This window comes from Equus przewalskii, chromosome 8 (assembly GCF_037783145.1).
Source record: "Equus przewalskii isolate Varuska chromosome 8, EquPr2, whole genome shotgun sequence".
In the NCBI taxonomy this organism is placed as follows: Eukaryota; Metazoa; Chordata; class Mammalia; order Perissodactyla; family Equidae; genus Equus; species Equus przewalskii.
In genome coordinates, this window is record NC_091838.1 from 61100212 (window position 1) to 61126168 (window position 25957).

General features: G+C 36.4%; 1 long non-coding RNA gene across 1 annotated transcript in view; it reads right to left on the reverse strand.

The window, feature by feature from the left end:
* The window catches only part of LOC139085109 (uncharacterized), a 57023-nt gene that overhangs the window by 25142 nt on the left and 5924 nt on the right, over positions 1-25957 (reverse strand). The window lies entirely within an intron of this gene.

Below are 25957 nucleotides of genomic sequence, written 5' to 3' on the forward strand. Positions count from 1 at the left end.
ATTTATTGTCCACTTGTTCTATTGATTACCAAGATGAGAGAGTCGAAATCTCCATGTATTATTGTGGAGTTCTCTATTTCTCCTTTCAGTTCTATGAATTTTTGCCTCATGTATTTGATGTTCTGTTTTTTCTGCGTATACATTGAAGATGTTATGTATTATTGGAGAATTGACCTGTTTTCATTATGTAACATCTACCCTTATCTGTGATAACATTCCTTCTTCTAAAGACTACACTGTCTCATATTAACATATCTACTCCAACTTTCTTTTGTTTATTGTTTTTATGGTATATCTTTCTTCATCCTTTTAATTCAGTCTGTCTATGTCTTTATACTTTAGTAGGTCTCTTGTAGACAAAATGTAGTTGGCTGTTGTTTTCCCATCCACTCTGACAATCTCTGTCTTTCAATTGATGTTTTTAGGCTATTTATGTTTTGTGTGATTATAGACATGCTTGGAATTTGTTTCATCCATTCATTGTTTTTGCCCTACTTTTTGGGCAATTGACTTTTTGGTCAATTGAGCATGTTTTTATGATTCCATTTTTTCCCTTCTATGAACTCACTATTTAAATCTAAAAGAGATTTTAAAATACTAAAATTTATTTAATTTTAAAATAGTAAAAATTATTTCAGTGGTTTTCCTAGGATTTATTATCAATACCTTTAATAAATCAGAATCTAACTTTGAATAATATTATATTGCTTTATGTACAATGTATGACCTATGACAAAATATTTCTAATTCTTCTCTCCAATTCTTTGTGTATTATTGTCATACAATTAAAACTGTGTATGCATAAATCAAATTGTTTTGGTGCTATTTTTGCTTTAGATAGTCACTTAGATATCTTTTATAGCAATTAAAATTAAAAAAAATAAATTCTATTTTACCTTCATTTATTTCTCTTCTAGCATTCTCTGTTTCATCATTTAGATCTGAGTTTAAGTCTGATATAATTTTCTTTCAGCCTACAAAAGTTCCTTCCACATTTTCTGGAGGGTAGGTCTGCTTGCAATGAATTTCCTTGGATTTTGTTTGCCTGAGAAAATATTTATTTGTCCTTCCTTTTCGAAAGATAATTTTTTCCAGATATGAAATTCTGATTTGATAGTTTATTTTTTCTTTCAACACTTTAAGTTCATCATTCAACTGTCTTCTGACCTGGTCTGCCCTAATTCTTATCTCTCCACATGTTTTGTTTCTTTTTGCTGTCCGCCTTCAAGATTTTCTCTTTGCTTTTTGTTCTTAACAGTTTGCACATGATTTGCCTGGGGATTTTTTTTTCTTCTTGTTATTTTTGGATGTGTGAGTTTGTTGTCTGTAATTAATTTTTGGAAATTCTCTGATATTATTTCTTTCTATATTTCTTCTGCTTCATTCTCTTTCCCTTCTTCTGAGATTCCAGTTACATATATGTTAGAACATTTGATGTGGTGAAACTGCCTTTAGATGTTCTGGGGGTTTTTTTCTCTTCCTCCCACTTGTTTTTCCTTTTTCATTTCACTTTGAGTCATTTCTATGGACCAATCTTCAAGTTCACTTTTTTCTTTCCTTAGATTGTCCTGAATCTAAAATGAATCTATAGAAGGCATTCTTCATTAGTTACTATATTTTTTCCTTTGTTTTCCTTTTTAACATTGCCATTTCATTCATTTTTATAGTTTTCATTTCTCTGCTGAAATTATCCACCTTGTTGTCCACCTGTTACATTAGAGACTTCTTTAACCTTTTATTCATAGCTATTTTAAATCCCCTGCCAGATATTTCTAATGAACGTGTCATATCTAAATTTGATTCTGATCTGCTTTGTTTCTTGGGTGTGTGCTTTTTTCTTGTCTTTTTGTATACTTGTAATTGTTTGTTGAACGTTGTTCATCTTGTAAAGGACATTAGAGAATTAGGTGGATAGATATTATTCCTGAAAATGGGGACACTTTTGCTTGTTCAAAGTCTTTAGTGTATGAGTTGGGTTAATCTGTTGTCACTAGAGTTACTCTCATTGCACCTCAGACTTCAAATTCCTGTAGTGATGTTATAGTTTACGGTGAGGGTTGTTTGCCGCATAATGTCTATACCGGCTCCTGCTTTACGTCTTCCCTTTGCGTGCTTTTGTTGCTCTCCTTTTCCTCTCCCAGTAGTGCTCTGCAGTTACTTGATATTCTAAGTTGGTTAGTTTGGTGTTACAGAGTAGAGATGGGGAAAGAAGGAAACAGTCTCTGTTTTTCTGATTAAATTTCAGCCTTAGTCGGGCACCGTGTCTCAGTTTCAAGTTATAGTCTTCTCAGTGTTTGTCCCCCAGATCCACATAGTTCTGAGCTCAGCATTTATTCCTGTCCCTCCAGGTGGTTTTCTCTGTTCCCTTTCCCATCTGGACTGGGTTTTTACCAGTTCCCCAAGGGTGAGGTTTTTCATTACTCTTCTACCTGAAGAGTATGCATTTTATTTCATAAGTGAGATAGGAAAGAAGAGTTTGATGGAGTTTCTTGTTTTCCCTGCATGACAGCTGTTCTCCTGCCCCACTTCTACACCACAATAAAAACTTTTTTAGTTCTTGCTTGATATTTACTGTGAGCATCCTGTGGGATCATGGAGAAAGAGCCTCCAAGAAGATATGACTACCTATTTCAGAAGCACCCACAGGTTTCACACTGTTTAGTCAGCGCACATTCAGCCTCTATCAAATATTCAATTGTATCTGTTCCAGAAGAATATGCACAAGGGCTTGTCTTTGCTCAGATTTTGTTCTAGTTGCTGGTTTGCCACCTCAGGTCTCTGATGGGATCAAAAAGAGTGGTGGATTTGAAGTTAATCTGGCTCTAACTCATTGTAAATTTGGAAGTGACACTGTTCCAGTTTATTACATCCTGGAACAGAAGTGCTCTTTTCATTAAGTGATCACACGTTAATACACTTCTTCTAATTAATTTTTCTTAAATTAGAAAAATCACTTTCATTTACTTTGAAATTAAAAATGTACATATTGACATTTGAAAAAAGGAAAGAAAAACAATTTCAGATGCTAAAGCTCAGTAATTCTGCACATGTGAGAGAAAAGAATCAATTTATTTTGGATTAATCTGGGCTTAACTGTCATTTAAGAATAAGGAAGAGTGAGGGGAATGCTTGTAATGCAGAACTGGAGCTGAGAATGAGATAGGCTGATTTTATATCTTTTTTTTAATTTTAATTTTTAATTTTTATTTATTCATTTTTTGAGGACGATTAGCCCTGAGCTAACATCTGCTGCCAGTCCTCCTCTTTTTGCTGAGGACGACTGGCCCTGAGCTCACATCCATGCCCATCATCCTCTACTTTATATGCGGGACGCCCACCACAGCGTGGCTTACCAAACAGTGCCATGTCCGCACCTGGGATCTGAATTGGTGAACCCCAGCCTGCCGATGTGCGCACTTAACTGCTGCACCACCGGGTTGGCCCCAAGATAGGCTGAGTTTAGAATGAGGGTGAGAGGGTACTACTCCATCACATGAGACTAACACTGAACTCCTATAGCTTCTCAGTCTCCACTATGTTGTCCTTAGTAACATACAATGGCTGGGGATAGGTAAGAAATTCTATTATTCCCAAATATCTCCTCTTTTCTCTCATGAGAGTAAACATTTTCCAGACCATGTATTCATTTATTTTTTCAAATAACACTTGTTTTCTATCTAATAGCATGCACTATGTTTAGTGTTGGGAACACATAGAGAATAGAACTTCTTAAACAGCTCAGAGAATTGTATTAAAGGGAACACAAGTGTCAGTTATGGGACAAATAATATAAGAGAGTGTGAACAACAAGATTTAATATGGCAAAGAGAAGTGACAAAGAGAGTGGATGCTGGAGTTAGCTCAGTAGGTTTGATTTTTGACTCTATCACTTACTAATTGTATGCCCTTGAGCAAGTTAATCAACCTCCTCATTGTCCTCCTTCTAAATGGAAATAATAGTAGCATCACCTCACAGAGATTTTGTGAAAACTCAATGTGATAATATTAGATTGAGTCATATAAATTGTCAAGAATCCAGTTTTTGATCTACAAAAATGGCAATTTCATGTGGTTCAACCTCATGCATTGTAGATACTCAGAATAATGCTAAAAGGTGATGTAGTATGTTTAATCATGTCCTCCCCAAGTATACATACACTCAAGTCCTGACCCCTGGTACCTAAGGATGAGAAATTATTTGGAAATAGGGTCTTTGCAAATGTAATCAAGTTCAGACGGGGTTATACTGGATTAGCATGGTCCCTAAATGCAATGATTGGTATCTTTATAAGAGAAAGAAGAGGGAGATATGGTGCTGAGATGCAGAGGAGACACACAGGGAGGCAGTCCATGTGAAAATGGAGGCAGAGATTGAAGTGACGCATCTAAAGTCTAGAAACACCAACGATTCCCGCAACCACAGAAGCTACAAAGAAGCAAGGAAGGATTCTTCTCTCAAACTTCAGAGGGAGTATGGCCCTGCTGACATCTTATTTCAAACTCCTAGATTTCAGGAGTATGAGAGAATAAATTTCTGTTGTTTTAAGCCATCAAATTTGAGATAATTTGTTACAACAGCCCTAGGAAACTAACACAGGTAGCAATTGCTCAGTAAATGTTATCCATAGTTAATCTTTGAAAAAGAGAGATGAACGAATTCATTTTGTGAGAGGAGGAGTTGGTAAAGAAAGGTTTCAGTTGTGATCATTCAGGAAGAAGAAAGAAAGGGTGTTCCAGATGAGTAAATGCCATAAACAAATGTCTCAAGAAATAAATGTCTACTTCTATAAATTTGATCGAAATGTGCAAGAGGAATAGAGGAAGGTGATTCTAGATACAAATGGTCTTTGACGGACTTCTTATCCTATGCTAGAAATATAGTCTCTGTGCTATTGGCAATAAAGTTTCAGACTCAATTTTTAAATACGAGAGTTATGTGATCTAACTAATATTTTATAAGTATAACTCTGACAGCAGGGTATGCATTAGATGGGGGAGGGGGGGGCTTCAGAAAGTTATTGAAATTGTCATGGCTTAAGATCATGCAATCCCAGAAGGAGAAGAGCCAAAGAAGAAAATAGAAGAACTATTTCAGGTGTAGAATTTATATAATTACAGGCTATTTGGAGTGAATTAGAGGAATAACACTATGATTATTTCCAGATTTCTGGTTTAGGTTATGGGTAGATTGAAGTAACATTTACAAAGAGATTCAATTCAAGAGAAAGAATTTCTTTATTGCAAATTAGAGAAAAATTGAAGTTGAGGAAAATGTTGAGGTGAAAATGTCTATAGTATTTGGATATGTGTATCTGAATATTTGGGGAGAAGTCTTTATTGGAGTTATAGACTTTAGAGTTATTAGGGTTTAGATAGGAGTTGAAGAATTGACTGTAGATGTGCTGACCTTAGGTGATTGTACAGAAGGAAAAAAAAGAAGGTTGAGCAGAAAAAGAGGGAATCTGTCATAAAGACTGAAAAGCAGAAATAAAAAGTCATAGCCTGGGAATGGGAAGATAATGGAATGGTAAAACCCAAAGGAGAAATTTCAAGGAGAGGATTACGTGAAATTGTACAAAGTGGTTGTATAAGTCAGGGTGAGCTGAATTCTGCTGTGATAACAAACAAATCCAGACTCTTAATGGCTTAACACAGCAAAGATTGGTTTCTTCTTCATGTACAAGGCAGATCACTGGGGGGATAGAGATCATCAAAGTCCCTCAGGGACTAGACTTATGAAGGCTCCACCTTGACACACATTTCAATGATCACTAAAGCAAGAGAAAGGGAACATGGTGAATCACTCATTGGCTCTTAAAACTTCCACATATACTGACATGTTACTTCCACTTCACATTTCATTGACCAATCAAGTCACACCTCAGTGTCTAACACAGCAATGCCAAACTTACCAAAAGGATGGCAAAGGATAATTTTACCATGTGCTAAGAAGAAGAAACAGAATATTCGTGAAAAAGTCCTAAGGAAGAGGATCTGATGAAAGGAAAAAAGATTTGTAAGTTATTCTAGGAAATAAGAGACATTGGTCATGGGATACAAGCAAATAAATTGCCGAATGAGATGGAAGAGTTCAATGAGATGGAGAATATCCATTTCTAATGGACCCGGGCAACATATTTACATGATTTTCTCAGCTATTTTCAGTGGCTCTGTCAGAGGAAGAAACGAAATGGGAAGTTGGACTGACACAGGTTTGTAATTAGTCCGGAAGAAGGTCCGTCAGTGAGGGAAGTAGGTCAGCCTGTGACAGAATAGTTAACAGGAATGACTACAAGTTTTAGTTTGGTTGGAGAAAAAAATATGGACATCATGGGACAGATAAACTTGTAAAATAGGGAGAAGCCAAGGAAACAGCGATCATCATGACAGTGGTGTGTTTGAGAGACTGGGAGGGATCAAGAAAGATACAAAACTTTTCGTAGTTTTGTTAGTTTGAGAGGTGGGCTACTGAAGGACTCTGCCAAAGATGAATGAAGGAATTAAATTAACTTAAAGGAATTAAAGGAAATAAAAAAATAGCTGGCTAGTTTCCCAGGATTTCTTGACATCATTTGAGAATCTCCCTCTTTCTCAGACCTTGGATTTAATTTCCTTTTAGGGTTGTGTAGGCAACTATATCATTAAACTTCAGTGAAAATCAGTGTACCTTAATGAGCAGAGTTCAACCATCGGAACAGTGCTATCTAAGTTTGAATCTTGCTCTATCATTTACTACTGAATTAGCTTGGACAAGTTATTTTACCTCTCTGACCTCTGGTATAAGACCTCTCATATTCCTCATATATAACTGGTGATTCATTCAATAAATGTATATTAATTATCCACTCAATAATGTGTATTATAGAATGCCCGCTGTGTGCCAGACATTCTACTTAGCCTGGAATATAGTGAGCTTGTAAATATCAACTTTGCCTTTAATCATTGACAGCCCAGCTGAAAAACGGAACCCTTAGATCTCTGATCATATCCACTGTGGCACATTGTCCTTCTTTTTTGCTTGCAGAATCCCTATCACTATAAGAAGCACTGAGCCCAGATACAAAAGCTCAATTATGATTGGTTTCAATCAATATTGGCAATTTAGTTTCTCTTTGTCAGTGTTTGGTTAGAGATGAGTACGTGGCCTAGCTCAGGCCAATTAGAGGTAATAGGTATCAGGGAGAGGGCTCCTAGGAAAAGTTTTTCTGATTAAAAGAAAAAGCCAATGAGAATTGGCCTTCTTTTCTCTTCCTATCCCCTTTCTCCTTTGCTGAGGTTCTGCACACAAAAGAACATGATGTTAAAGCTACTTCCACCATTTTGAAACCATGAGGGAAAAGCCAAAAAGAGTACAGATTTACCTTTCTGATATCCTTGAGTGCTTGGACTAAACATGTGCATCCAGATTTCATGCAAGGTGAAATAATTAAGTACCTTTGGTATTTACATCATTACAAGTTATGTATTCCGATACAGACAGTCAAATACACGTGAAATGATTCACTCAGTGAGACTTAATAACTCCTTCTTCGGTATTCCTTCAATGTCTTACAATTTATTTAGCCCTTTCTTAACTTGCCTTTAGCGTCATATGTGTGTATGTGTGTGTGTCCTTTGCTAGCTAGACTGTAAACCATTTATTTTTTGCTTTTCCACAACAAAAGTGGTTTTTCTCTTAATCAGGAGTCTCTCCCACCTCATAAAACAGGATTTTTTTCATCTACCCAGATCGACAACTCCAAACAGCAGAATCATCTAGATTATTCAGTTTCCCTCCCATCCACATCCAATCCACTTGCAAGACCTGTCAACTGTATCTCTAAAATGAATCTAAAATCTACTTCCATTGTCACTCAGCTCAAACCATCATCACCTCTGGCCTTGGTATAGGCATTTGACTTCAAATGACTGTGAGGTCTCTACTATCCTGTCTGAATTCTTCTCAACAAGGTAGTCAGAATGACTTTTGAAATTGTACAATAAATTGTATATCCCCCTCCTCCTAAAATCTCCTTGATAGATTCCCATTGTGTTTAAAATAAAATGCTAAATCCTTGCCTGGGGCACAGGGCTCTAATATTCTGCTCCATGATGCTCTCTCATTGGCCACATTCCTTATCCTCTAGCCGCACAGCCTCGTTTTTGTTCTCTAAACCACAGGGCTTTTTCCTGTCACGGTGAGTTTGAACTTGCTCTTCCTTCCGTCTGAACTGCTTTCCCCAATGGCTCCTCACTCAAATACCTGTCCCCTCATTACAGAGATCTCAACTCAAGAGGCATCTTTTCAGAAAGGTATTCCTTGATCAGCCCATATATAATAAGAATTCCCCCATTCCTGTTCTCGCTCACCAACACCTTACCTTCTTTATTTCCTTTCTAGCTCTAGATGCTGACAATCTAATATTAACGTGTTTCCTTGTGCTTTTTTCTATGTTGGTCATTTATCTGTCTCACCCAAATAGAGTGTAAGCTTCATGAGACCAGAGACTTTTCGTGTGTGGTTCATAATACTGGATCCCAGCATTTAAAAGAGTGCATAATAGCTGCTTACTAAATACTAGTTGCATTAATAAAACTTTATATACTCTTTCTCCTCCTTAGCTACTCCAGTGCTTAACATAGAGGCATATTTCATGGCTACTCAATAAATATTTATTTGTTCAAGATATATGTATTGAACATTTTATACGTAAAGCTTTGCATAAGGCACTGAGGATATGCTGGTGAAGAAGAAGGAGGATTAAAATCTTGTTTTACTTCCAATTGTGCTGCAGAATATTCAGGAAAACTCTTTGTCTATCCTCCGTGAGCTGAAGGACCTTGGTTTCGGCTGATTTCCAAGGTGTGAATGTAGTTCAAACCCAGAACAGCCTTATTTTTTATGCTTAAAATGCATTTCCTTTTTTTCAATGTCAAATGAATCACTACATTTTCAACACTTGATGAGCCTTAGTATCGTGAAATATTCTGCAATTAACAAAAATATTTAGACAACATTCATTTGTAGAATCATAATATAAAGTATTCTCTGTTTTAAAATGAAATATTGCCTAAGGCTAGTTCTTACTAGGAGTTCTGTGCTTCCACATTGCATATGCGTTGATGGTTTGTCTGAACTCGACAACAATTTTTAATTTTTCCTTGGCAATGCGAGTGTTTCTCTTACGTTCATGAGTCTCAATGATCTTTTCCAGTTGCTGCTCTCAAGTCTGTAGCCTCTCATCTCTTTTTGACACTGCTTTTTGCTACAACTCCTGTTAACTCCTTGCTGCCAAGAGAGTTAGTTCTTTCTTTCAACTGCTCTCTTCCAATTAAGATCACTTTGTTTAGGGGATGGCCTGGTGACATAGTGTAAGTTCACCTGCTCCACTTTGGCAGCCCGGGGTTCTCAGGTTCGGATCCCCATTGAGGACATACACACCACTCATCAAGCCATGCTGTGGTGGAGGCAGATTGGAAGAAAAAAACAAAAAGATCACTTGATTCAGAGAAAAGCAGGGCTGAATATGGAACCAGCAACAGGACTGATTTGCCTTCAAATAATCCAGTGATTGAGACGTGACTATAAATAACAGACGAGAACCCAAAGAACATACAAAACAGGGAAGCAATCTCATTTTATTATTCTTATCCCTGAGATACAGTATTATCTACAGATCAGTATATAGAAAAACGCTGACTATATGGAATCAAAAGTTTTAGCTGTAAGTCAATTCATAGGATTCTTGAAGAACCAATTTAAGATGATTTATATTGAAGGGTGGAGAGATACTTGGGATATGCATAAATAAAATAAATAAACATAATTATTTATAATATGAAAAACAAAAAGATAGCATATTTATAGAGATGCGTAATGAAAGAGTGGAGGAAATATCATGTAAATAATTATTACAGCTCTCCAAGAAAGAATCAAAGCAGATACCACGGACACTAGTTGTTTTGAAGATTTGCAAATAATGGGAGAGAAAACTGGAAATCTACAGAGCTAGGCATAAGATAGAGGAGTCTCAGAGGCAAGAGTAAGTTTTATAGACAGTGATTAAAAGAGCTTTGGAAAACAGGAGGGGAGCTATCTAGAGTTTGACCAATGCCGAAGGTCAGGTAAGGGAGTTTGACAGTGGCACTCAGGATAAACAAGTTTCAGATAGTCGCAGATTGTGGTTATTCGGAAAGAATAAAGCAGTCACACATCTTTCAAACTAAATAACCTAAAGTTTTGAAGGAAAAGTAACAGAGTAGGATGTTGTCTTTGGATTCAGTCTGGAGTTTTATTAGTAAACTCCTACTCATCCTTTAAAATCTAGGTCAAATGTGTCAAGTCTCCTTTGAAACTTTATGTGAAAGATTAGACTGTTGCTCCTGAATCTTTAATCAAACATTCATTACAGAATTTGGATCCTCAGATTCCCCATGTGACTTAGCAGTACTTCCCACTAGTGTATTCCCGCTAGTGGCATATATTTCCTTGCCCCATCAGTGTTGAGCTTGGCCGTTAACCTTCAGTCAGTGGAATGTTAGTGGGTGGATGGGATGCGTGCAAGTCTCTTTAAACATGCTGCTGCAATTTGGCTTGGCCTTTTGCATGGCTGTGATTTGCCATGAGAAGACCGTACCTCAGTCATCACTCCCTTTCCGTCAGCTCTAAGAATGAAGACACATGGGGCAACACTGATCCTAACAGGAAGCTTGGAGTCCAGCCTGACCCAGACGTTGCATGCCAAGATCAGTTGATGACTTGCAGAACTATGAGCATGAAAGGTAATGTTTGCTGTTGTAAGCCACCGAAAATTTGAAATTGCTTGTTACACTGAAAGTTGATTACTTCACCCTTTTCAACACACTTACATACAGAATTTCTTGTTTGAATCTATATCTATTATAGTATCTCTCAACTGATGAACTCGTTTTTTCAAACATCTATCTCTCCTAAAAATGTAAGTAACTTTACTGTAAGGTCATATCTTATTGGTGTTTTTATTTCACTGCCCTCAAACTAACTGGCCCAAAACAGACAATTGTGTTTTTGTAATAGAGCTTCTTTCTACATGTGAAAAATAAAGGAAAGGTTATCCACCATATTTGCAAGAGGAATCCAGCCTGAGATATCTGGAAGCATCCATCTCTTATTCGTGGCATATTGTTTTATTTCAGGCTTTTTAAAATCTCCATTTTAAAGACAGAGAAAAAAACACATGGAAAGGAATTAAATAAACTATGTGGTATTGCAAAAAAATATTTGCATGGCATTCATAAAGTTAGTACTGTCAGTTTAAATGCTAAATCAATCCTAACTCATTCTCATTTATTGGAGCCTATTAAAAAGCTAACGATTACTCTATTCTCACTCTATTTTTGCATAACATATTTTTATGATGCTGAGTAAATTCTATTTAGACATTAGTTTTTGCTCATATGTACTATTTTTGAATCAATAAAAAGCAGTGAAACCAGTTCCCAACTCAGAAGCTTAAATTACCCACACAACCGAATAGCTATGGATGTAAATACATGTTAGGATGAAAATGTGGAATTTGTCTGTACCACTTAGGAAACGAATTTAATAGTGAGTCTTGAAAGTACAGTTAAAAAATATAATAGAATTTGATTTATAACAAAGTGAATAAACTGAAAATCACAAACTCCTAAGCCCCAAATTGTCAAGTAGAGTAATTTCCAGCTTTAAATAACTTGAGCTCTTAGGCTATCAGATATGAGTCCTGGTTAGTTCGCATTGTAAGACAATATTTTTTTTACATAGGACAGTGCAAATACACTATCCAATGAGGTGCCCTTACTTTTTGTCAGATGGTAGCAGACACTGTGCTAGACTGCCCAGATATCCCCTTTAGAACTGCAAGACTGTAACTTCCTCTGGGAGTTGTCCTCAACTAAAGAGGACTTCCTCGTTCAAGATCACGTTACAGCTGTGGCAGTCTGCATCCAACGACTGGCTGATGCTGGCATGTAAAACTGGACCCATGGCTCCAAACTGAGATAACTTAAAGGGCCATCTCAGCTTTAGAGCTTCCAGTGGAGTCAGATAGGGACCTCCATTGAGATTTCATCAGAGCTCAACTTTTCTCTCTGTCCAGAAGGGCTGTCTTCACTATCTCATAGTTGCTGGTCCCACGAACACTTCCTAATAAACTTCCTTCACGCTAATCTCTAGTGTGTGACGTCTATATCAGTGTCTCTTTCCCGGGAACCTGGACTACAACACAAACCAAGTCTAAAAAATGCAACTCAGCAACATTAATGGAGTTGAATTGAATCTACCTTAGTTGAACGAGGAGTTAGGAGAAACAGAAAGATAAAGTGGTGAAGTCTTGCCCTCCAGGAGCTCATAGTCCTAAAATGAAGAAAAGGATATGTAGACCCATACCTATCATACAATGAGGAAAGAGCTAGAAGAGAGTAACTGATCACGACTTCATTTTTTCATTGTGACCTGTGGAGGCACTATTGACTGCCCTGTGTATTCCCTGTACCCCTTACAGCTAGTTAAAGCTATATTACAAGTTCTGGCTAATGGAGTGAAAGCAGAAATGACATGTTGCAGGTCCAGGCAGAAGCATTTTTGCACTGGAGGTCCATTCCCCACCTCTCTCTTTCCCTGTTATGGCAAACTGGAAGCCTTGAGTTGAGATTTTGGCATAATGAGCTAGAAGTAGTCTGATCATTGGAGTCACCAGATCTGCTTCACATTGGCCTTTGCATAGAAGGGAAAAAATCCTCTGATGTGTGAAGGCTCCAAAGCAGGGCATTTGATAGTGTAACGTAACGTAACCCATTCTGAATAGCATATGGCTGTTTATTGATACCAATTTGGTGAGGAAGGTAAGAATTAGAAGATTGTTTCCCAGATTTCTGATATTTAAACTGAGCACTGAGTGACTGGTAATTGGTTCCTACCTGGAGAAGAGAATTAATCTTTTTTAGGAAGAGGAAATAGACCAAAAGCCTAATTAGACCTGGTGGGTCAGGAAATAATAAGTTGTTATGGGTATTCAGAGTTTGAACTCTTAACCCAGGCTGGAGGGCTTCCGTCTTTCAAAACTGTGAAAATATATGCAGTTTTTGTGTGTAGGCACACTTTTCTGAGAAGGGTGTCTGCAAGAATGTTTACAGTACGGTTTGGGTGAGATGCAAATGTGGGAGAGAATAATGGCTAGAAATGAGGCCAGAGAGCTGGAATTCATAAGGGAATTCACAAGTCCATTAAAGAAATTTGGATTTATTTTAACTTAGGCAGTTTATTAAACTGAAGGTAGTACTATGCAATTTTTTCTTGCCCAGTTCATTTTCTTAATTTATTTATCAGTCCAAAGTAGGAAAAGTATCTCCTATGACTCTTAGGATAAAGTCTAACCTCTTTAACTTGGACCTGAGGCTCTCTAGAATCTGGGTCTTGCTAACTTCTGCAATTACAGTAGTTGTTGTCTGAGCCTTGAAGAGGGACTGTGTGAATCCAAATCCTTTCTCTACCAATAGTTAGCTGTGTGTCACTGTTGTCATGTGTAAAGTAAGGATAACGACACTACTTATTTGGAAAGTTTGTAGGGAAGATTAAATGAATAAATATATGTAAACTATTCAAATTTTTTAAAGTACCTGGCACATGGTATAAGCTCAAAATGCTGAGCGTTTTGTGTGCTGATCCCTCAGCCTTCCCACCCCACCATCCAGTCTCGTGATAACACCTGTTCATCCTTCAATTTGTAGAGTAGATGTTACTTTTTCCTGAGAAGGATACAGTGGTCCTCCAAAACTCAGCTAGGTGAATACGCATGTCCTTTTACAATACCTTGGACTTTTGCATAGACTATCCTAGAATTTAATCCTGTGTTTACATCTGTATATCTGCACATGGACTTCTGACTACATTGCGAGAAATGGGGAGTTATCAAAGAATTTTTAGTAGAGAAATGACATGATATAAATGTGTCTAAAGAGTCACTCTGGCTGCTGTGTTGACAATAAATTCCATAAAAGTCCCTTGTACTGGTATGACCTGTTAGAAAGCATGGCAGATGTGTATGTGAGAGATGGTGGAGGCGTGGACTGGGGTAGCAGCAGTGTAATTGTGATCTATGGTGGGCTTCTGGCTATATTTTGAAAGTAAAGCCACAGTTTTCTGATGGATTGGATGTGATATGGGAGAGAAACAGAAGAGTCAAAAATGATTCCAATTTTTTGTCCTGCACACCTGGAAGGATAGAGTTGCCATCTACTGAGAAAAGGAAGATGGCGGTGGAACAGCTTTTAGAGAAAAAAACCCAACAAGCTCAGTTATGGACTGTTGGATTTGGGACACTTATTAGACAGTGAATGGAAGGTAATGGGTAGTCACTTGGATAGGCAAGAACAGATTTCAATAGAGAAGCAGCTCAAAGATATAAATTTGGGGGTCATCACCGTATAGAAGATCTCTAAAGCTTTAAGACAAGATGAGAGTATCAGGGAGGTGAGTGTAGGAGAGGAGAGGAGCAATACCCAAGCCATGTCTATCTCTGATATCTAAGTGGTCAGAGTGCCAGAGAATGATCTAGACTGTAATAGAGTAATAAGCAAGGGTGAAAAAACTGAGAGCATATGATGGTCTGAAAATAGAATAAAAATAGAATTTTGAAGAAGAGATTTTTTTATTTCCTTTTTTAAGATGGGAGAATAGGGAATAGCCCAGTAGAGAGCAAAGATAAATGATGTCAGAAATGAAAGTGAGACTTGCTTACAGTGCTTCCAATGAGCAGGCAAAAATGGGTGAGAGCCGACACACAAGAGGAATGACTGGATTTAGACAGAAGTATGGATAGTTCATACTATCCATAACACAGAAAGTGCTGACACAGGAAGGTGCTAACACAGGAAGGTGAAATCCAGGGAAATAAGGCACATACGTGGGAAATGTGATGGAGGAATTTGTGAAAGCTCCCTTCCTTACTTCTTTCAGTCATCAGCTGAACCTCAGTCTCCCATATGTAAAACTAAGATACTAGCTTTACCATATTTCTGTGATTCTGTGAGTAGCAATTTCAAAAACACACACTCAAAAAGATTCAAGAGCTGACTATCAACACTGCATCTTTGATTAGCAGGAGAGAGCTTATATAGCAGAGTTATTACTATTACTATATTCTCAGAAAATGAAAAATATCCCATGTTTTATTATGTTTTGCTAGTGTGACTTCCCCACATTTTCTGGCACCTTCATGATTTCTATAGGAACAAGTGCAGAAACTGTCTTGGAGATTGACATAGCCCATCTGCCTTAAAATAACTTATTTTATACAACGCTATATTTTCTCCTAACGTCCTCTTACACTGAAGCAGATGAAAAAGTTGGTATTATTGAGAAATGATCTTTTGAAGTATTTACCTATGTAGGATCTTAAGCAGCTTTCTTTAAACAAAATTAGTCTGAGGTAGGAAGTTGGTTAGTTCAAGTTTTCTCCCTAAAGTAGGATCATTAGTGCTTCACTAACGATGCACACCTATTTTACGTTTAACAGGGAGCTAAAACGTTAATTTATAGTAACACAAGAAAATAAAACAGAATACAACTTCTGCTCCAAGAGGATATGCTTTCCATTTCAAAATGCTGGTTTTCCAGATGGAGGTTCCCATTAGGGATTGAAGCAATATAGAGATGCTTATAAGGGATTTTCAAAAATTATTACACAGGTAAAGTGTCTGAGAAAAAAAATGCTGCTTTAAAATGTAATGGGTTTCTGTTGTTTAAATTTTGATATTCAGTGTTTTTAATCTTTCAGGTAAAAGAGTCTCAGGACTTCTATGCAGATGAACTGTCTACATTTCAATCTAAAGTAATGGTGTGAGAAATTTCATTCCATTACTTCCAGCTCCAATATGTTCATAGTGTCCATGTTAACACCTACCAACAAAACAAGAAAAGAACAAAGGCTTCTAATTTGTGTAATGGGTGAATGAGATGGCAGCTTTCACCTCATGGATGAACACATTAAGTTATTAAAAATTTTTTAGAAACCTAAAACATACGGCATGTCAATATCACATGGCGCTCTCAAGCATCTACTGAAGAGAAGCAAATCCTCTTCATTATACAAGTGTCTTGTCAAAATGCAGTTACTAAAAAACTCATCCATGTTGCATATTTGCCATATAAATACGTCACATATTTCTATGTTACTGAGTCCGAGGATCTTTTCGTACAAATGCAAGAAAACAGAAGCACAGTAAAGTTGAAATTTCTAACCTTTCCAAACCAATTTGTTTTACTTCTATAAATAATATCAGTTGAATCTGTTCAATGCTACAGTTGAATCTGTTAACTGCTACAATGAGGTGTGAAAAGAGCCCAGTAGATCAAATGCCTGCAATTGGGTAGAGTAGTGTATATGGATTCATAAGGTGTAATCTGCTAAGATGTTTTAATAAGTAAGTATTAGTAGACTTTTCAGTTACTTCAAAGCTTAACACTCAATGTGTATTCTGGCAGATAAATTAAAAATAGATAGAAGACTGCCCATATTATCTCCTGGTCTCACTGTGTATTTTTTTCCATGAAAATTAGTCAGCTATTTGAATTCATAGTATATTTGTCTTTGTTCCTTTATATCAAAAGTATGTTCTTCTTCCTAACTTGGAAATTGAACCATGCATTGTAAATTATTTAAACAAGAAGATTCAAAATTTGTTGCAGATAATTTCAGCTACCACCTAAAACATGCAAGTATATCTGAATACAACAACGACAAAAAAGATGCTTGCTAGAAAGCATATTTATTTCAGCGACCTTCATTCTAGCCAGATAATGTTTCCAAATATTTTCTCTTTTTGATAAATTTAATGGACATGACAAATATTTTTCACACCATACTTAATAAATTGTATCTTTATGAACACACACATAAAGATATAAACAGGAAAGTTCTGTTTAAGTCCATAGGCTTAAATTGCATGGTTAAATTAGGTTCCTTTGGGCATGCCTATCTAAAACCAATACTGTCCCTTAAGTCCCTTAAAGCAGCATTTGCTTTACTTGGAAATAGGCAATCTTGTAAGTTGCTGGCAGTGGTGTTTCCATATGTTGTCAAAACATCTGTATATAAGCGAAAAAATTTAGTGAATATGTCAAGCTATTTCTACACTTGACATATAATCTCTATTTCATTTTCAGATTCATTTATTTCTTTAACCATTATTGAGTGATTATCATTCTATACGATTGGAGATAGAAAGTAGAATAAAATAAAGTCTGGCCTCATGGAGTTTACATAAAAGAAGACTGGAGAAAGATAACACAAAGTTTAAATATCAAAGTTACTTATGATTGTAATTGACATTACTGAAAATACTAAGTTAATGTATAAATGGTAAGGAAGAGCAACTAGCAAAATCACAAATCATCCTTTTGTGTACGCTAACACAGAAAACTAACGATTTGTTTGATCAGGACATTGCACTTTTTTAGTACATGGGACTATTTGCTGAGTCAGGCTTCTTTTAAAAATATGATATATAAAAGTATTTTTAAAACTAAAATATGCAAAGAACTCTTACAACAATAAGTAAACATACAGCCCAGAGTAAAAAAATGGCAAAATATTTGAACAGACATTTCAGCAAAGAAGATACATAGATGGCAAATAAGCATACGAGAAGATGTTCAGTATTATTTGTCATTAGAAATGCAAATTCAAACAGCAAAGAGGTACCACTACACAGCTATTAGAATGGCAAAAATCTAAGACAAGTGAATATACCAATTGCTGGGGAGGAAATAGAGCAACAGAAACTTTCATTCATTGCCTTTGGGAACTCAAAATGATACAGCCACTTTGGAAGACAGGCGTTATCTTACAAAGCTGAACGCAGTCTTACTGAACGATCTGGCAGTCGCAATTCTAGGTATTATCCAAGTGATTTGAAAACTTATATCCACATAAAAACCTGCATGTGAATGTTTAGAGCAGCTTTATTCACAATCACCCAAAACTGGGAACATCCAAGATGTCCTCGCACAGGTGAATGGATAAACAAACTTGAATATCCTGACAATGGAATATTTTTTCTCTGATAAAAAAGGAGTGAGCTATCAAGTCATTCAAAAATATGCATCAATCTTAAGCGTACTTTGCTAAGTGAAAGAAGCCAGTCTGAAAAGGCTTCATATGAGTCTATATGACATTCTGGAAAGGGCAAAATGAGAGATACGATGAAAAGATCAGTGGTTGCAAGGCATTTGGCAAGTGGGGAGAGAGTTGAACAGGTAAGGCACAAGGGATTTTTTTAAGGCAATAAAATCAATTAGTATGACACTATATCCACAGAACTTTACAGCAAAAAGAGTGAATCTTATTGTAGGCAAATTAAAATATGTAATTTAGGAAGTTGGGGGGAAATTAAAAAATAGAATGCAGAATGTGACAAAATAACCTAACTATTACAGACAAATGTATGAGATCTCTTTGAAGAGGGTGATGGAGAAAGGTCCTGATCTAGGTAACTTTAGAAATGAGTGGAGTAAGACAAAAGGCAAAAGGAACTGTGTCTAATCACTCCTCTCTAGTTGGTAAAGTTGTGGCCCATTGGGGTCTAGGTTAAAAATTCTGAAAACACTACACATGTATATTCGAATTGAACCATTAAGTAAATGAATAGCAGTTGCTGGGAGCCAGGTTTTTCACTGTTGGGGTGGGAAGTCAGGGGAGAAGGCTAGAAGATTCCTTTCAGTAATGGCTTAGAGTTGGAGACATCAGTGTGACATATGTTTAATAAATATGTATAGATACAAATGGCTACATATAGAATATTTATAGATGTATTTACATACACAGGTTACTATACATCCATATATTTTGTTGCTCTGTCAGCTGAGAGGGCCTTGTACCAAGAATATCTCAGTAGCAAGGAGCACATCCATCGCTCAGACCTTGGTTTCAACCACAATTCTCATATAAAGGAACCAGGGATCCTTGGAGAAATAGCTGCTTCTAGGACTGAGACACGAAATAGTCAAGATAAACCTGGAGTATTTGTATGACCAGAAACTAAGGAAGAGCTCCAAAAAAAAATTAAATTGATAGAGCTATGTCAGAGGGACATAGGAGCCTTCTGAAAGAGTTCCCAATGTCCAAAGCTGGAAAAATTTGAACAATGATATTGGATTATAACTCAAAGTATAAAATAAATAACCATGAGTCTATAATGATATGTCATTAAATACATAAATGAGAGGAATAATAGACAAATATCTTTTATAGAATAATTCCAAATAATTTATGTAGATACCCCACCCTTAAGAAGGTGGAATATGACTTGTCACTCCTTAAGTGTGGACTGTACATAGTGACTTCCTTCCAAAGAATAAAATATGGAAAGGAGGAAAAAGAATAACTTTAAAATGAAGAAATCTGACAATTAGTATCTCAGCCAGATGATAAGATTAACACCAACAGTGATGTCAGGTTGACATATGTACCTTTGATGTGATATGATAAGAATGCCACTTCAACACTTCAACTCTATGGTTTTCCTCCCCAAATCTCATATCTCCAATCTGATCATAAGGACAACATCTGACCAATTCCAATAGGGGGGTCCTCTACAAAATACCTGACCAGTGCTCCTTAAAACTGTCAAGGTCATCAAAAACAAAGGAAGTCTGAGTAACTGTCATAGCCAACAGGACCCTAAGGATACAGGACGAACAAATGTGAGTAATATTCTGGCTAGGATCCTGGGACAGAAAAAGGACATTCAGTAAAAACTAAGGAAATCAGAGTAAAGTATGGTCTTCAGCTAATAATAATGAAAAAATATTTTTTCCACTTTTCTTTCAGCAGATTCCTCTCTACCCTTCCCACTCTCATTGCTCATGTTTAGGGAACACAAATAGCTGTACAAGCACAGATAGCACAACTCCCAGGGAACTGAAATTTCTCAAGAAAGTGATTACTCTTCCGAGGATGAAATCTTAGTAAAATAAGCTTTCCTATCTTTTCAAATGGTACGTACTCAACCTGTTTTAATCTTTTCTTGATGACTCAGGGTCTTTAGGAATAACAATTGTTGGATGATTTACAGGGATTTTTTTAGGACTCGTTATCCAAATACTTCCAAGACAGAGGCAGCATCCATTTTTACAAAAGCATTTACACATAAGAAATGTGCTATTCTCTTCCGTAAGCACTGAATTTGATGTGTCATTGGCTCACCACGGTCTCTCTTGTACTTGGTTTCATATTAGAATTCCTTCTTACTCTTTGTCTGGCTCCATGTGTAACTGTCTGGCCTGATGTGAGAATTCCTACAGTGCTGCATCTTACAACAGCTCTTCACCTCTACGTGTTGCAACCATGGTAGGGGACAAGTATGTTTGACCTCCCATGATGGGAGCCTTGGTAACTTCTGATCCCCATTTGTCATGGGAAGGGCATTATTGATGCCTTTGGACTGGCTGCTTTTTCTTTCTGGAAGGATCTCCCTTAAAATAACTGTATGGCATGGTCCCTGCTCAAACACTGCTTATGAAAAAGGCATTTCTTGATGACTTTAGGTAAAATAACATCCCCTAATGACTGTGTAACCCTTTTCCCTGATTTATTTTTATAGCACTTATTACCAACAGATTGACATGTTTCTTTGTTTATTGTTTGTCTTCCTGATTTGAATGATATTCTACAAAGGCAGGCTCTAGGCCTTTCTTGTTCCCTGCTCTAAAGCCCATGCTTACAACAGTGCCCAGTCAGTGAATATTGGTTCAGTAAGTGAAGATTGAATTTTCTAGAGTTAGGGTGTTCCTGTATGCTTTTGAAAAATTTTTGGGAGTCTCTTTGCTTTGTCTACTCAACTTCCTCTACTCTCACAGTAGGTGCAAGTATTGATGAACTAGACTTAAATAAACCCGCGATTAGGGTCTGTAATGACCGCAGATAAGAAAGTATCTGAACTGCGTGTATGGACTTTATGACATCAATGTTGGCCACTCAAATGCCTGAAAAATTTCTTGGCTGCATTCTGGAGGTTTTACGTGAAGTTGCCAAATTGTTATGCTATGAATAGAAGAATAGTTAACTGTTACTTTAATTTGATCCCGAGCAAAACATGCGCAGTACAGGAAGTATCGTTGGAGGAAAGAAATACACTACATTCCAAACCCAAATATATACTATTTTAAAAAATGTGTTCTTTAAAAAAAAATCACGTATCTGTGTTTCTCTTCTTTAGAGAAAGTAATCAAGAAAGGATTAGATTAATATTGACAAATGTCACCAATTTTATTTCCCCAAAACATTTTCAAATATGAGTAATATACTCATATCCACAGGACCCACGAGATAACAGATTTTTCTTGAGGCCACATTGTCCCTACAAAACTAATTTTGACAGGCTAAACTGTCACTCAATTTACAGTAGTACAAAATGCATTTTCCTTTTGCAATAAGCAATTTTTTCATTAATAGCTGAGACTGAACCTTTGTAAAGTTCCTTTATCTTTTTATACAGCACTGTGCAGCTCAAGGTAGTGTCACAAGGTCAGAATGAATGTAAAACCCATCTTTATTCAAAATACATTAACAAAGACAGGAGGAACATTCTGTGCATAGCCCAACAATGAAACACACCAAAATGTCAGAACTGCTTTAATTATGTGAGAGTACCAATTGTTCTTAACACAAATCAAATGTGTAACAAAAGAAATAAAATTACTTTTAGCTTCTTCACACATCTACTTATCTCACAAAATTTAAATCTTCAGGGGACTTGAACTTCCAGTTTTATTTCCCTCTTTTCCTTGGCACTCTAGATGTTTTTCTCACATCTTTCCCTTTGGAAGGGCCCTCATTTGGCCATTCTCATGAACGGTACTCCATTCTCATGAAAGTGGGTCATATAAACACAGAATATTTCCTCAACTGAATGCCTTCCAGTTCTGTTGTTTCTTTCTATTTATAATGGAAAAATAACAATAAAAAAGTCCAATGTGCTTTGGCAGCATCCTCTTTTACTTTAGCTACTCAGTCCCTACTGTGGGGATGAAGCGACCCAAGACAGCAGTGTGCCTATTGATTAATTACTTATAGGAGTCATCTTCACATATTCAAATTCAGAACTTGGGTCTGATGAAGTCAAAGAATGTTTATTAGCACATTGACATTAATTCCAGCTCATGCACCTAGGAAAGTAGAAAATGATAAGTGGTCCTATAGAAATATACATCAGCACAAAAATATGAAATGCACACAACTAAGATTAATATATGAAATGGAATAACCCTAAGAGAATTCACTGTTTTTTAGGATCTGTTGCCCACTGTCACAGAAGTGCTTTACTGTCCACACAAATTTGTGTTCTGCTACCATATTATTGAGAGGCAGCCGCGCAGAAAGGAACTATAATTTGTAGCCCTCCCCCGCCTCGTGCGTCTAGGAGAGGTCATGTCACTATTTCTCAACAAATGAGTGTGTGCAAAAGTAATATGGATCTCTTCCAGGTCACCAGTTTTAAGAAGCAAGTCGACCTTCCATTCTCTGGCTGTTTATGAAAGATGGTAAGGTCCTAAGGGATAATGGAATAATAATACAGATGGTCCTGGAACCCCCCAACCACTGTGTGAAGAACTAACAGCCAACCAGGAACACCTTCAGTAGATCATTACTTGAAGAAAAAATACACTTCTACTACTTTAAGCTACTGTAATTTGAGGGTTTGTTACTTACAGTTGCTAGTGCTAACCTGATACATGTTCCTTTCCGTATAGCTTAGGATTTCATCCCTGGTTCAAATCTCACCCTTTCTGTTACACTGTGTTCAAATCTCAGTTCTTCAAAGAATGACCTGACAATTCCAAACTCTACTGATTTTCCTTCCCCTGATTTCCCATGTATTGTTTACACTATATACCAAGGTTCCCAAATCTGGAAAGATACTGAAATCACCTTGGGGCATTTCTAGAAAAACATTGAAGCCTCACTAGATCTTATGATTTAATTCTCTGATGGTGCCACCTGGGAATATGTATTTTTTAAAGTTCTCCAGATGATGCTGATATACACCCAGATTTGGAAACTTCTGGGATATATGAAGTTCAGTTTTTCATATTTCATTGTTTCTGTTCTTCTCAACATTTCTTGGGAGACTCAAGAATTTTGGATGAATAAATCTCCATTCTTATCCACCCTAGTGCACAGGTACAAAGAATTGCCCATGTGTGAAGCACCTCTGTCTCAAATCAATTTGGAAAACTCTTAAGGATGACCACCTGCCTCTGCAATGCGTCTTTCATAAGGTCCCCAGAGGCTAATTTCACACATTCCTCATTTTAAGTCAATCAAATCATCTTATATATACCCTCAAATTTGGTGATAAATAGCAAAGATCCAAAAAATTTTACTAGTTAGAAGATGGATTGAACTTACTCTTAGGCTTCCATGTTTGTCTTCTTCTAGTATGTAATAATCTCCTTAAAGACAGGACTCCATCTTAAACTTTCTCCTTTAATTTGTGTCTTCCCAGATTTCTTGAGTTTACGGGGACTAAAGGAGCCATGTTACTCCTCTCCTCTCCTCATGTTTTAATGTAAAGAGTCCAGCTTCACACAAAATCTCATCCATTAATTTCTGGAAGTCCCTAGAGGTGTTTGCCATGTTATTGTGTTTTGTGTTTCCTTGAGAACTTGAAGCACCGATGTACTTAACAGTTGAAGGAAAAATGTCCTCTTGGGCAGCAGAGTGCCTTTATTTTTCACTCTAGTATTTTATAGAGACCATCATGGAAACAACTTTTCCTCTTTCTATAAGTTAAGGCTAGAGCTCCTAGTGGTAAGCTAGAAGACCACCATCTGAGAGACACCTTACAGAGCTCCCTATTTCTCTCCCCACAGGCAATGAACTCCCTCCTTCTAGATCTTTTTACTCCTACTGTCAAAACCACATATGCAAACAAACTCCTCTCTGGCTGCTTAACTACAGAAAGAGATATAAGAGACACTAATGTTGCACAGACAGAATGTTAACAAATAGTTAAATTAAGTTTACATTTATATTGTTAATCTCAGTAATTTTAGTATTAGTATATTAGTATTATGTCTTTTCAGTTATTCACATCATGAACTTTTTTTTTAATTACACGTTTTACAGTAAAAATATAGGCTTCTTTAATATGTCTGCTAGATATCTATAATATAGATGAGTCTAATTTTACAAATTATTATATTCCTCTATTAAATGTGAATAGAATTCTATTCACAAATCTAATCTTTGAATTTCTCTAATGGCCATAAACCATATACGGCATATGTGTATACTCAGGAATAGTCATAACAAAGTTACATTTATTTTTTATTACCTTCAAGTGGGCTATTCCTTTAAAGTTATCCTGAAAATATTAATAGCTTGATATTTTAATATTAAAGCTTCAGTTTTTCTTTGCTGTATGTCCACATGAGTTTCATTCCTAACTGAATTTCTCTGGCCTGTTTCATGTGTTCACTAGCCTTATGTTCATTTTCATCAGTGTCATAAGGCTTGAGACAGTCAAAGTTGCAAGTTAGTTTAAATTTATTTAAACTAAACTGAAATTTAGTTTAAAATTAGATTAGTTGATTTCTTCTTCTTAGTTCCAAGTTCTCTCAAAGTCAAATAAAAGTAAAGTTGGCTCCCTTCTCTAAGTTAACATGCCTGCCAGAGATTTAATAATTGTTTTTCAAATAACTCCTCTTTTAGGAAAAAGATTCCCATTTCACCTGGTAATAACAAGCCAACAGAAATCACAGTTTTTGCTCAAGATCATGAAAGAAGAGGCTAATTTCTGGTCTTCTGTTTACTAGTTCCTTGTCATACCATTTTAGAAGGCTATGTTACATATGTGTTGATATAAATATCCCAATTATTTGCATTTATTCAATTAGGAAATGGACCTTAGTTGAATGAAGGAGACTCTCCTCGTCAGAAACACCATCTTACCAAATATCATTCAAATACTATTGGTTACTCCTTATAATATGGCACTTATTGATACGTGGCTAAACACTTCTGTCTTCTCACCTCTTATATTTCCTATGATTCCTGGTGTCAGAATTAATGTTAATAAAAGATGTACAGCACCTGTCACGTTGTCAGGCTACAAGATTCTCAATACATAATAGCTATTATCTCCTGTCTTCACATTCCAAGAAGGTAATTACACAATTTTATAACTAAAACATCCAGATTTTATAACTAAAGTTCAGATCCATTAAAATAGACATTATTTATGCAACTGCACCTGTTGAAGGAAAGACTTTTTATCACATTTTCTACCAGCTCACTTAATTCTTGCTCAGCAGTTTACTGCTTTCTTAGTCCTTCATCCAACAGTAGAATAGAGAAATCTTCCATACTATGTTAAACCTGTGGAGAGCTTTCCTTTGTGGGTTAAGAACATCTTGACATAGTGGCTATTTTTAATTGCTCATGTTGGTTGGATCTGCTCTGGAACATATTAAAAATATAGTTCTGAAGAGAAAACAAGAGAAGTTATATTTCATGATGCTAGTAAAGTTTTGGTGGTAGCCATACATGTTAGTGGAAGCAAAAAATAATTAAAATTTTCCTTCAAAATAGAGAGACTTGTCCCAAGCATGCTGCAGTAACTGTGCATAAAACCAAAGAATGAGTTTCTTGTCAGAAACTTTATGAATACTTTCAAATAGAGAGAGAAAAATATAAAGCTGTGAATGGATGTTATTACGAGTCCCATGCATATCATTGGGTCACCACGAGAATAAAGGAGTAGGGAGAAAAGTTATAAAGTTTCAGCTCCTTGTAGGGCCTGCCCAAAGACTGTTGTGAAACTCACATGAGTCAACGCATGTGAAAGTTCTTTACAAACTGTAAAGTGCTTTCCATATGATTAATTGCTCATAGAATAAAGGGAGTTGACATATGGATAAAAAGACTTTGGTGACCTTAAAAATCTACATAACTTTTAA